Genomic DNA, 13,672 nt, shown 5'->3' with positions numbered 1-13,672 from the left:
GAAAAACATCCGGGAGAGCAACAGAGGGATCTCTCTTTCAGGATCAACAGAAGTACGATTGATGTCATGTACAGAATAAACAACATAAGAATTACATTATAGTCAATGCACATGATACATATGCAGCAGTGGGTGTCAGGCAGGGCCACGGTAGTATAGGCACAACCAATATCCAGGTATATCCACGTTCCATAGAAACCTGCAAGGCGAGAAAGCACAAAGACTCCGGGAAAGAAGCAGTGTTAGTAATGTGCATTATGGAACATGAATTCATACAGAAAGAGAGAGAGAAGAGGAGAGAGGAGCTCAGTGTATCCTAGGAAGTCTCCCAGCAGTCTAGGCCTATAGCAGCATATCATGGGGCTGGTCCAAGGTAAACCTGAGGCAGCCCTAACTATAAACCTGAGCCAGCCCTAACTATAAGCATTATCAAAGAGTAAAGTCTTAAACCTACTCTTAAATGTGGTGAGTGTGTCTGTCCACTGGACTGAATGTGGAAGCTGGTTCCATAGAAGAGGAGCTTGACAGCTGAAGGCTTCCTTTTTCCTGTTCCTATTTTCCTTTCATCTCATTGTTTTGCTTCCTTTTTTTTGTATACCCTTTCTCTTTTTTGTTTCCTTTATATCTTTGACTCTCTTCTTCTTCCTTTACTCCTGCCAGAGCCTCTCTTTTTTCTTGTAATTTATTTTTTCTCTCATCTACTCACCTTATTTCCCTTATTTTCTTTTCTCTTTCCATTTCTTCCCTTTGCTGTCATCCCTGAACCTGCTCCTCTCCTTCCTCAATAGTCTCATCTTACCTCCTTTCCTTTTCTTCCTTGTCAATTTTTCTCCTTTTTTTCCTCTTTTGTCATCCTCCCCTTTCTTTCTTCCCTTCCTCTCTTTTTGTTTCTTGTGCTCTCCTTGTTTTTTTTCTCTTTTCCCACCTACCCTCCCCAACTTTCAGTTTTCATTTTCCCTGTTCCCTATGTCTTCCCCCTCCTCTCCTACATTCCTTTAGTTTCTTTTCTATTCCTTTCCTTCCTGTCATCTTCCATTCCTCTGGGTCTTTGGTCCAGATGAATGGGAAATCAATAGTGTCTGTGTTCACATACGGAAGCAGCCTGAGTCCTGAACACACCCAGGTGATGGATGACGACAGCCTGGGTGTGTGTGTGTGTGTGTGTTCCTGACACTGAGCAGACAGTCCTTGACCGTGACCCTCCTGCCTCTCTGTCTTCTGGGTGGAACGGTCAGAGGTCAGGGGTCAAACCGAGGCTGCTCCCTCCCCTGGGAGTTTGGGGCTCTTGGGAATGTCCTATGGTGATCTTAACCTTTGACCCCTCCCTCGGGTGGGTCAAAAGGGTGGAGGAATGTGGGGATTAATGGAGCGGCGTGGCGCAAAGAGAAGGTGAAGACAGCAATTCAAATGTTTGTTTCGTAGAGTTACACCTCAGCTTCTACCTGCACCTGGAAGCTACCTGAAACACAGAACGCACTGTTGCTCCTCGCTGCGGCCTGGAGAGATTTTATGATGAAATGTTGTGGGTGTCCATTCATTTGTTGCACTCGTTGCACCAACATGCCTGATCTGTTTGGCAGTTAATCTTGCAATTACATTGCATTTTGGATACAGCTCTGCTCTGTAGAAAATCTATAGTGGAAATATCTTCCCGTGGATCTCAGAGTCCTCTGGTTCAGTTACCAGCAACAAGTGCAGTAACAGGTAAAAAAGAGAGACATAAAACTAATGTCTAATTTTCTTTATCTTTACCAGAGTGAATTTATCAGTAACAGTCAGAGATAGAAGCAATTGTCTTGCTGTGTACATCACCATATGGCGTTTGGAGATTTGTCCCCAGTAAAAAAAAAACAACTCACTTGCTATACTTCAAATAATCTCACTGTATGAACTTGGAAACAGCTCAATGATGTCTGGGATGGAAATTCAGTCGAGCATTTAAGAGGAGAGGCCTTTTGAAAACATGTTGGCAGTTATATTTACACAATTACAGGTTTTGTGGTATGAAGAGATTATGATGATCCTGAAGTTACAGGTTTTGTGGTATAAAGAGAATATGATGATCCTGGAGACCTTTAAGACAACTTAGGATGTCTCGCAGACATTAGTATGTATACGCACGTCACCACTGCACTGAATCAAAACAAGAATGAATGGATCAGTCATTCAGGAGTCTTCCCGAACTTCCCAATGGCAGCACATACCTGCATCGCTGGTTGCAGGTATTTAAGTGTATTAAAATAAAGGACTTTAAACTTTCTCCAAAGAGTTCTTCGTGCACATGCTGTGTCAGCTGGATCAGAGCACTGGGAAGTTATTAAATTATTATTATATATTATTCCAAACCACTGCTCATAGCCTAATGACATTGTTTGTATGGCAGGTTGATGCATTGGACTATTAGATTTCATTACAGACAATCAGAGAAACATTTGAGATCCATCCATCCGTCCCTAACACTAAAATATACAGCATATACTGTATTACATTTAACCCCACTGCTTTCTCTGACAGAGATGTCATAGAGGCCTTTCAAATTGTCATGTTAAAACAGAGAAATAGCCATTCATACAGACAGCAGCTGTGTCAGCGGCGCTGTGTGCTCAGCTCTTCGCCAGTGGCCTCTGACAGTTTTCAGATGTGTTAATGTCAAGAAGTCTACTGTGGCGTACAGAAATAATTAATTTCATGATCAGAACAATGTGTTTCAGATGTCTCAAAAACTAATCCAAGCACCAGAAAGGATATTGCAGATTCTTTTGAAGGTTTCACTTTAGGTTGGATCACTCACTCACTGATATGCTCCGGTGTCGACATTTAGCAAAAACATACTGAGCGTGTTGCTCTAAAGTAGCCTTGGTTTCAAATTAGAAGCATGTACTTTGTAAAGGCCTTTATATGATAACATATATATATATTATAAAACATATTGTCTATAGTTTTATGTTCAGCAGTTCCAGTAGAATAGTACAACTGTCCTGACAACAGTGCCTCTCAGCCCTTTCAAGACTGAAACTATGTTTGAAAGGTAGAACAATGAGCATGTCAGGACAGTGAAGGACCCTAAATATACTACTATGTGATTGGCACCATATGGAAAAAATGGTCCTGACTGTACTGACAAGAACTAAGTACACTTTAATATGTATATGTATATATTATTGCAAGTAATATCTCTATCACCAAATTCAACAGCATATACTGTATGTCTCAAATGTTCCTCAAATTGTGCAGCCCTAGTTGACACAATCATAATGCAATTCAATCCAGATCCAATGGCAGGTGAAGCCTACGACCGGGATCAGTGGAGAGCAGGGTCGTCCTTCAATCAGAGGATCAGCGGTCCGATCCCCGGCTCAGCTAGTCGATGTGTCCTTGGGCAAGACACTTAACCCCACAATTGCTCCCGTAGTGATGAATGTCTACGCCTACGGTGTGGTAATATGTGTGATGTTAGTTAGTTCTGATGGGCAGGTGGCACCTTGCATGGCAGTCATCAGTGTATGGCTGGGTGTGAATGGGTGAATGATGACATGTAGTGTTAAAGCGCTTTAAGTGGTCGGAAGACTAGAAACGTCTATACAAGTATGTCATCATTCATCCATTCACACCCATTCATACACTGATGGCGGGCTACCATGCAAGGTGCCACCTGACCATCAGGACTACCATTCATACCCATTGACACCAATTTGGGGTTAAGACACGGTCGCCCTGTGGTCTCATTTATAAAGTATTTAACTTGTGTATATTTTTCAATAACAAGGTGATGTGGATAAGACAGTAAACATGGTCAGTAACGTTTATTCATGCACAAGTTTGGTCTTCTCACAATCTATAAATAAGGCCTGTTGTGAATTTGGTCGCAATGGTTTGTCAGTTTTAAAAAGTGGGTCCCCAGAAAAAAAATAATTTAAAAATGGGGAAACACCTCTATATGGTCATTCTTGAACCAGCAGTTTTGTATTGGATTGCATTCTAATGTGTACTGTAACATCAAAGATAAACACTTATTCACACACAAATCCAAAAGCCATTCATGGTCAATGAAGATAAAATGAAATCAAAGCTAGATTTAAGAGTTATGGTTTTAAGTTGCTATTAAGTTTAGTTGCTACTAAATGTCTATGGCTTCAACGGAAAGTCCATGATTATATACACAATTTAGTTGGCATGAGGTATAAAGTCTTTGGAGCTTTGTCAAGTCTGAGAAAATAACCCTCATCATATTTGATCACGGTTATCTCAGCTTGGGCTTTTTAAAACATTTTAACACAAAACTGAATCACAAACAGAAGGTGTGGAGTACTGTAGGATCTTTGACCAATAGCGACTAGTAGTCAAGATATCTCGGCCTCTGATGCAGAGATTTTGACCTTTCTTAAATAAGTCTCTTGTGAGTCCCCCAACTTTATGGGAGTGCAATACTTAATCAATCATCAGAATACTCCTTTAGAGGGAGAACCTTGTAATATCTAGACAGTGCTTAGTTTAAAACAATTACTGAGATAAATAACTGACATAGAAAACCAGCATGATCTCAAAATGTAATTAAGATAGCCGCAGTGGTCAAAAACTAAATCAGCGCAGGATAAATGAAAACAGGAGAACAGTTTTTATTTTAAATGACTTTCTTAGTGTTAAATAAATCAACACTCTTTTGCAGAGGAAGTGATAAATGTATTCATTGACAAACTGATACATGCACTGTACTCTGACGTGATTTTAACAGTGGAAATAAAACCGGAACATGACTGTGCTTGAGCCCTATGAACACAGCTTGTACATGACTCAAAGTTTGAGACGGAAAAAAAAAAAATGTTGAAAGGGGAGAGGAAGCTGGAGAGAGGTGGGAGGAGTAGAGAAATCCAAAAGAAGAAGAAGAAAGGAAATGATAGCTGGTTGGTGGGGGTTATTTATTGCGACACACCATTTAAACCAATTGGGCGGCAAATAGGAATGTAGGGGTTAATGGTCATCAATTTGTCAAAACTGATTTAAAGCCCCTTGGTTGAGGCCCCTGACCTCAAAGCTCTTTCGTAGAAGTTCGTCTGACAGGGTCGGACCAGACTACATCCTGGGAGTCACATTCCAGAACGAGATGATCAACATCTTCTCCTGTAGAAAGATACAATCAAACAATTGGGGGGGCATTTTACAGAAAGAGTGTGGTGGAAGAAAGAAAAAAAACTTTTTGGCACTCAATTGATTAGATTAGTTTTAAAACAAGCATGGTTTTATATTTTACAAGATTAGAGTTCACATATTATGCAAAGGGTTTGGGTTAGGGTTAGCAAAAGACATTAATGAATGTGTCCCCAGCGTGTCTACAGACCCCCAAAGTGTCAAAGAAAAGAACACCCTCTCTCTTTTTCTCTGAAAACCTGTGTAAAACTGAGCTGATCAAAACAGGGCCCTGAATTGATGTCATTTTAGGCCCTATGCCATATATGGGTATAGAGGAAGGAACCTTAGGGAGAGCAACAGAGGAGGGATCCCTCTGTCAGGATGGACAGAAGTGCAATATATGTCATGTGTACAGAATGAACAACAGAGTTACAACACATTCAATGCATATGACAGAACCACGGCAGGCGGCCAGAACCGTGGTCCAGGTATAACCACGACAACGGCAACATGCTGCTCTGTCTCAGGCAACAGAGACAGACTGCAGTGGTCCTATTATACCACATTTATTTTACTTGTTTTCTTCATTTCCACACACACAGAGGTGTAAACCGTTTGTGAAACAGAAAGTCAAGTATATAGAGGTAAAGTAACAGTATAATGTGGAGTCAGGGAGTCATATAATGAGCTCAAGAGTTCAAAAGTATTTGGCCTCTGGTTTGAAGCTGTCTCTGGTGGTGCCAAGTCTTAAAGACTAACCATAGCATCTGACCTGTTTAATAGAAATAACTTGCACAACACAGAACAGACTAGTCTACGCACTTTTTGATTGGACTATCATGAATGGATTATGTTGAAATAAAATGAATAGATTTCACAATCCATCTTCACCCAGACTTCAGCAGGTTTTGACCCTAAGACAAGTCTTTTCTGCCCCTTCAGAAGGAGATCTTGTGAATGTGTTATATGCTTGTTGTTAACATAATGCCCATATGTTGTATGCTATAAAGACATTGATCTGAGCCATGCTCTTATGGTAACCAATCAATCTTCACAGCACTGGAGGCAAGGCTTCTGAGATGCCCTTTGTAGGTTCATTAAACATGCAAACACACAAAGGGATGCAAAGGCTTCATTTAAAAAAAAAAATGTATTTATTTTTCTGTACACACACACACACACACACACACACACACACACACACACAACTGAATTTCTATACACTCATATGAGTATCCTTATTAGTGTTTCTTTTCATCATTTTCTCCCTCACTCTCTTTATGTTGCTCACTCCAACATACAAAACACACTCCACCGTCAGCAGCAGGTCAACTCCAAGTCTGCCATTCTGTCTCAGCATATGATGCCTGTCTGCAGTTGACAACCTTGTTATCTGTCTCTCTTCTCTCTTCCTCTCTCTGATTCCCTATGTTGCTCACTCTCTCAGTATTTCTGATGATCTGCCACACCAAACCGTGGTGGCTATAAATAATTAATTGAATTACATGTTTCTCAAACTATCAGCTGCGATGGATGCGAGTAAACTTTTACTCTTGTTCCCCATATTTTCACACCAGCAGCATTATTTGATAACTGGTAGCTTAACTTGTCAGCCTCCGCCTAAACTACTCCCAAAATTTACCGAAAATACCCAAGATTTACCAAAGTCCAAATCTTGTTACTTTTAGCACACATTGACGCTGTGCTTACAAAGTACGCACTGTTGCATGTTACACGCATTTAATTGGGACATTGCACCTTGAACTTTTACCCTCTTGCTCATACATCAGCTGTGCAGAGGATTGTGGGTCAGAAGAGCCAGAACAAAGAAAACAGTGACACGGGGAGTGAGAACTGGTTGAATTCATGTGAGGAAACTAAAATTGGACTGTTTGCAGATGATGGAAACTCCAAACTCCTGATGGGCAATTACAGAAGAAGCGTAACTATGTTAGTCTGGAATAAAGTTACACATTACAATACTGAACAGCAAACTTAAATCTGAAAGACCATGGTGGGCAAACTATTTCACTGCCAGGTGATCTCTTGGAATGACCATCATAGATGGCTATGTAGTGTTCAAAATGAAGACCTGGTGAATTTTTACTTTAAAGCTGGACTGATTTATGCTGTAAGTGGTGTTCCAGCATGATTTAACAGAGGAGAGAGAGGACATCTCCTCCTATGTCTCTGTAAGCGTGAAGCCCCCCCGAAACAACCAAGTCTCCAACAGAGAATTATAGAGATATCACCAGGCCCGGCATAAAAGATGACAACTCTCCCTTTCCGCACTTTATCAATGGAGCTGACCTTTGCAGACAGCCCCTTGCTGAGTGATTAAAGCTAAACCTCAACACAGATTGTCAGGAGCGCGGAAATAAAGGCGCCCAGATGGGGAGAGAGAGGAGATCACCTCCCGCAGCTCAGATTCCACCACCATTTCCATCTATCGGTTTCCAGCACGCCACCACAACATATAAGCATTCAGGTGACCATTCCTCATCTGAAATAGTGAATAAACATCTTTGATACTGGGCTGGTGTTGAGATTTTTGTTTCTTTTCGGCATGACAAACTGTTAAGACATGGTGGCAGAAATTCAACTGAATTTCTTTATTCCAAGGAATTTTTATTTTTTATGAAATGCAAAGGCTAAAGGGAAATTCACTGAGGTTTACATCTAGTAGAAACCCCTTGCAAATAGATGCAAGCTAATATGAGCTGAGAAATTATCCGAGAGGTCTGAAACAGGAAAAAAAAGACACATGGGCGCAGGTTCACTAAGGTCGGCATAGGTGCAGAAGCCTCCCTGTTGTAATTCACCCTTCATTCCTGTTAAACCTCTCGATAATCCCAGAGTGCCTTTCCTTGGCCCCGGTCCAAGCCCTCTGCAACAAAACAGACAAAATAAAAGATGGTGGATGGATACCAGCAGCGGAGTGTCACAGGGGTGAGAGATTTATAATGTGAGCGAACGGTACAAACTCCCTCGTAAATCAGCGCAAAAGGCTTTCAGGTAGGGGAGCTGGCATTTATGCAAGATGAGAGAGAGAGACCGAGAGAGAGAGACAGAGAGAGATATGAAGTGTTTTGTAGATCTAGTCCTAATCAAGGAACAGACAAAGAAGGGCAGAGTAAAGGTGATTTTCTTTTCCTCCCACTACAGTGTCGAAGCATGATGATACTTCCAGTGATCCCTGCCGGATTTTGTCAGATTTCAAGGATTTCCTTTTTTCACCTACATAACATTGCAAAAAACAGGAACATCTCGTCTCAAAACGATGCAGAGAAATTTGTCCTTGCATTTGATACTTCTATACTAGATAACTGCAAGTCCTTATTTATTATCAGGCTGCTGTAATAAGTCTCTTCTCCAGTTAATCCAGAATGCTGCACGTGTACTGACAAAAACTAAGAAAAGTGATCATATTACTCCTGTATCAGAGGGATCTCAGAGATCCACACTAAAGAGCAGTGCTCCCCGAATGCAGGGTTACTTGTGGTTCCTAGAGTCTCAAACAGTAGAATGGGAGCCAGAGCCTTCAACGACCTAGCTCCTCTCCTGTGGATCCAGGAAGCAGACACACGCTCACACATTAAGAGTAGGCTTAAGACTTTCCTTTTTGATAACGCTTATAGTTAGGGCTGGTTCAGGTTTATAGTTAGGCCTGACTCCGGGTTGCCTTGGACCAGCCCCTAGATAAGCTGCTTTAGGCCTAGACTGCCGGGGGTACTTAAGTAAAATGTATTTATAAAGCGCTTTTCACAGACAAAATTCACAAAGTGCTTGACAGAAGCGGTATTTCAAAGAAGAAAACATAAATAACACATTGTGACCATACAAGGTCCATTAATTTACAAGAACATGAAAACCGTGCAGGCAGAGCATTCCATAGCTTTGGTGCTACTGCCTCAAAAGCTCGGTCACCACGGGTCTTAAGGAGAGTGCGTGGGACAGATCCTTTTACATGTTTGACCTGAGAGTGCGGGCTGGTAAATAAGGGGGAAGAAGTTCGGCCACATATGCATGAGTCTGACCGTGTAGTGCTCTGTAAGTGAGAATTATAAAGGGGATCTATAGGGAGCCAGCGAAGAGATCTGAGTGTGGGTGTGGTGTGAGAGCATCTATTTTAGGTAATCTGAGCAGACCTACTGAGTGAGGAGAAAAGTGCGTTACAATAATCAATGTGGGAAGAAATAAAGGTGTATATGATCATCTCTAGTTCAGCTGTTGGTACTACAGATCTCAGTTTGCTGATATTTCTTAGGTGGAAGAAACAGGATCTAGACAGCTGCTTAACATGGGGGTGAAATGACAATGATTGATCAAATATTACCCCTAGATTACACAGGTTGTAGTGGGCAGCAGAGTATTTTTTATAACCTGTCCCAAAGGTAACAAATATAAAGAAAATAACAGAGGCCCCAGAACCAAGCTTTGCGGAACACCACAAGACATTGAAGAGCTAACAGACACAAAGTCTCCCACAGAGACGGTAAAACTTCTGTCAGCGAGGTAAGATGACTTCTAAGGATACACCGAGCTCCTCTCTCATCTTATCCCTCTCCTTCTGTATGAATTCATGTCCCATCAATGTACATTTCTAACGTTGCTTCTTCCCCAGAGTCTTTGTGCTCCCATTGAAGAAAATGTGATTGATTTAACAGTTACATTCATCAATCTGGTGCATTTTGAGAGCCTAGATCAAGAACATTTGTGCCATTGCTTTAGTTGTAAAGGAATGTAACTAAGTACATTTACTCAAATTCTGAAATTATGCACAAGTTGAGGCATTTGTAGCCTACTTTACTTACTAATTTCAATTTTATGTAACTGTATACTTATATCCAATTCATCTCAGAGGGAAATATTGTACTTGTAACATTACATTTATTTGCCAGTTTTAGTTACTAGCTACGCTACTATGAAGACTCATACTTACTACAAAATGATTAGTTGATTAGTTTGGTTCAGACATTTCCACACATGCTGACATTACTGATAACTGACTCCAAGTTTGTTTAGTTTAGCTTTAAATAAATGTGCATATTTATTACTTTAAACTCGTCTGGTCTCCCATTCATGTTGCAGCCTTTAAGCCGGATTGTAACAACAGTAATGAACAAACCCAGTTGGTTTAACAATGTAACTCAAACAAAACAAGGTGCAAAAGAACAACGACAAAACAGCAGCCGGTGAACCTACAAAGGGAAATTGGGGATTGCTGCTAAATAATACAATTTGATGTTGTGACTCTACTCACCACCTCTCATATTGGGTATCTCCACATGGTGGTATACACTCATGGTAGGCAGTAATAATGGTGTTCTAAAACAATATTTCCAGCCAACATATCAGAACAGAGCTAGAATAGAAGGCAGTCAACTAAAGGTGCATTTCAAAGAGGTTGACATGTCGGCTGACCATTTCGACTACATATCTGTAACACCAAACACTACTAACCACAGAGTCCAAAAGAAGGAGCATGGGCCAACAAGTGTCTTTTACAATCTGGCCCTGATTAGGGAAGTGGTTGTGGGAGGAGCCAGCCTTAGGGCTGCGTTCACCAACACTACAACCTATGCTGCATTCACTAGCAATAGGGAAGAATTCCCTACCACATGTGCATGGACACAAATCAAAAAAAAAAGTGTCACTCAGCTGGACTTTCAAACTAATGTGTTTCAAATGTAAGTATCTTTCGGATGACATTACGCAAAATAAATATCGTAAATCTCTATACTATCTTATGTAACAAATAAGCTTTCTTATGAACACATAAGCAGTAAAACAATGCCTTACGTCACTACTTAACTGCAGGCACTTGGTGAAAATGAACCCTGTGTGTGTAATGTGTCACTACAAGCCTGTCAGTAGACCGCTCCCCATACCGGGAATCAGTCCCAAACCGTACAATATGCTAACGGTTAACACAAGGCTTGGCTAATACAAGTAGCTAACGTTAGCAAGTAAAATTAAAAAAGTAAAGTTGGAGAATTTCAATAATAGATTTTTTCAAGAGAGAAACAATTTTATATATGATGAGAATTTAAATGAGTTTGGTAATGGTTATTTTCAACCAATTACTCTTTTTAAATGTTGCCTCCTCTGACATGGAGATGAGGCCCCAGACCATCGTGTGACGTGAACAAACATAAATGATCAACAACCAAACTCTTATTAATTACGTTAATTATCTGATTAACGTGAGGCGAACATTCGCTTGACGCTTAATGTGAACAAACCATTAAGGTTTGCTGTGATCACTCCTCCCTCACTCATTCCTTCCACATTACATCTATTTGATCCTTTGCCATAAGGTCACAAATAAAGAGCTTCCTGCCGTTGCAGGCCAGCTGTAAATACTTGAATAAACACACAGACTTTGTTGTGGTCTGCTCTGATACCGGTTGGGAGTGCCTTTCTCAAGCATACTCATTAAACTAGAGTGTGCTCCCTGAAAGCTGCTCCTTGGACCTGCTAACTGATGCAGGTGGCTTGCTTTAATATGCTGACATTTTTTTTTTCTCCTGTAAACCCTTTTTAACACCTGCTAAATATTATAAGTCTTTTATCTTAACATTTGCCTGCCTCCGTCGTGTGCTGCTGAAAAAGTTATCTCGGGTGTTTCATGATACTTTTTAACAGAAACACTGCCCTCAAAGTCATTGTTGCAAAGAGATGCTGATTTTTTCATTCTTTTTGTCTCTACAGTAAAACACCTGTACCACATATCTGTATGTCTCCAATGCATGCTTCCTACTGACCAGACGATATCTGGAAATATATGTCCATATATATGTCAAAGCTGTGTACTTCAGATTGTGAATACTCTTTCTAGAAAATTGCTGTGTATCTTCTGACTTGTTTTGCAAATTCTTGCATTTGTTCAACAGAGAACGTTTTTATGTCATTAACGTATTATATGGCAGCCACACATTGTGATTATATTAGGATATGGACATTATGACGGATTAGACCAAGTCTGTTTTAATCAAGGTCAGTCAATAAATCTAAGTGATGCGAGATGATCACTTTAATAAGGTTTTAAACATGTTTCTTTGCCTGAGCAGTAGGTCCAAATAACCATCTAACTAACCGTCTGTCTGTCTGTGTGTGTGTGTGTGTGTGTGTGCATGTGTGTGTGTGTGTGTTCTTCGCACATTTATCTGGTCTACTTCACAAGGCGGTTGTATTGCTGGGGACTCCATAGATGCTTTTTCACAAAAGGTGCAATTTGGACAGGCAAAATGCTTAATAATAAACTTTGAATTGTCAGGCAAACAGTGCTCTTAGTTGAGTGCTAGAGGAACAGCCCCACAGCCATTGCAACTCAAATTGTAAATGCTTTTGCTTACAACTTTTACCTTTACCACCAGCAAAATGCATCCACTCACCAAATACATGCTCTACTTTATAAAGAGATTTGCATGAAAACTGTTTTGCAAAAAAAAAAAATCAGCGTCAAGATTGTCTTCCTGTCTTCGCTGATATTTTTGTTGAAACAATTAACGAATCAAAAGCTCCGCCAAAAATACAAAATCTAAATTTGCATGTCTTTTCTTCTTTCACAATGAGGAGGAAGTAGCCTGTGCTACTAACTAGCGGGCGAGAAAAAGGACCCCAACCCTTGACCTTCTTTTTGGGGTGTTGGTTATGTAAAAATCAATGCCCAGCACTGACCACAAGAATAAAGTTATTAACAGGAAAAGTCTGCTTTCGAGCAGATGCCAAAGAAAGCCAAGAGGGATGGATGTAAAAAGAGGGTGAAACGGAGTGGAGGATATCTCTTAGCCAGTGAGAGAGGGAGCAGTGAGAGGCTAACGCTAATCCACTTATTAAGGCAACAACTGCAAGCCCGGAACCTGCGCCAGATATTAATACCTAATCATGAGTTAATTAAAGGAGGGTTAGTTAGCGCCTAATCCGCTGTGATGGGGGGTGATAGTGGCGGGGAGCTACAGTGTCCTGAGGGGGTGGGGGGCCGTCTATAGTGCTAACGCTAGGTGCTAACACAAGAGCTGTGGACTGGAGATATAATTAACTTCAAGGTGCCAATGTTGCATTCAGGGTTTTTTCAGACTATTTGAGAGGGAATATATTATCGCATTTGGAATTTTCCAGGTGGGAGAGATGATTAATGTACCATAAGGCCAGGATGTTATCATTCAGGTGGAACTACACACAAACGCCAACTCATTACAATCCAGCCTTAGAGTGCACTTTTTTGGGTGACTTTCATTCTAAATTAATGTGAAATCTGTAGTGTAAGGGTTTCAGTTGGTAGATTGCCCCTAATGGCCATTGCACATTAAGTAGGACTTTTACAAAGGGGAGTTTATTGAGGTCCTGAAACTGCACCTGAGCCCTAAAGACCCGATCTAACTGAACCCAACTGTTACCGTCGTACTTAAGACCCAAACCCAACCTGCATCTGAGCCCAACAGACCCATTCTAACTGAATCCAACTGTTACCGCCAAAATTACGTCTCTAACCCAAACCGCACCTGAGCCCTAAAGACGGGATCTAACGGAACCCAACTAC

The sequence above is a fragment of the Cebidichthys violaceus genome, unplaced genomic scaffold (assembly GCF_023349555.1).
Source record: "Cebidichthys violaceus isolate CVI_PGR_0920_01 unplaced genomic scaffold, fCebVio1.0.p SCAF_22, whole genome shotgun sequence".
Classification (NCBI taxonomy): domain Eukaryota; kingdom Metazoa; phylum Chordata; class Actinopteri; order Perciformes; family Stichaeidae; genus Cebidichthys; species Cebidichthys violaceus.
This window is presented reverse-complemented; position numbering follows the sequence as displayed.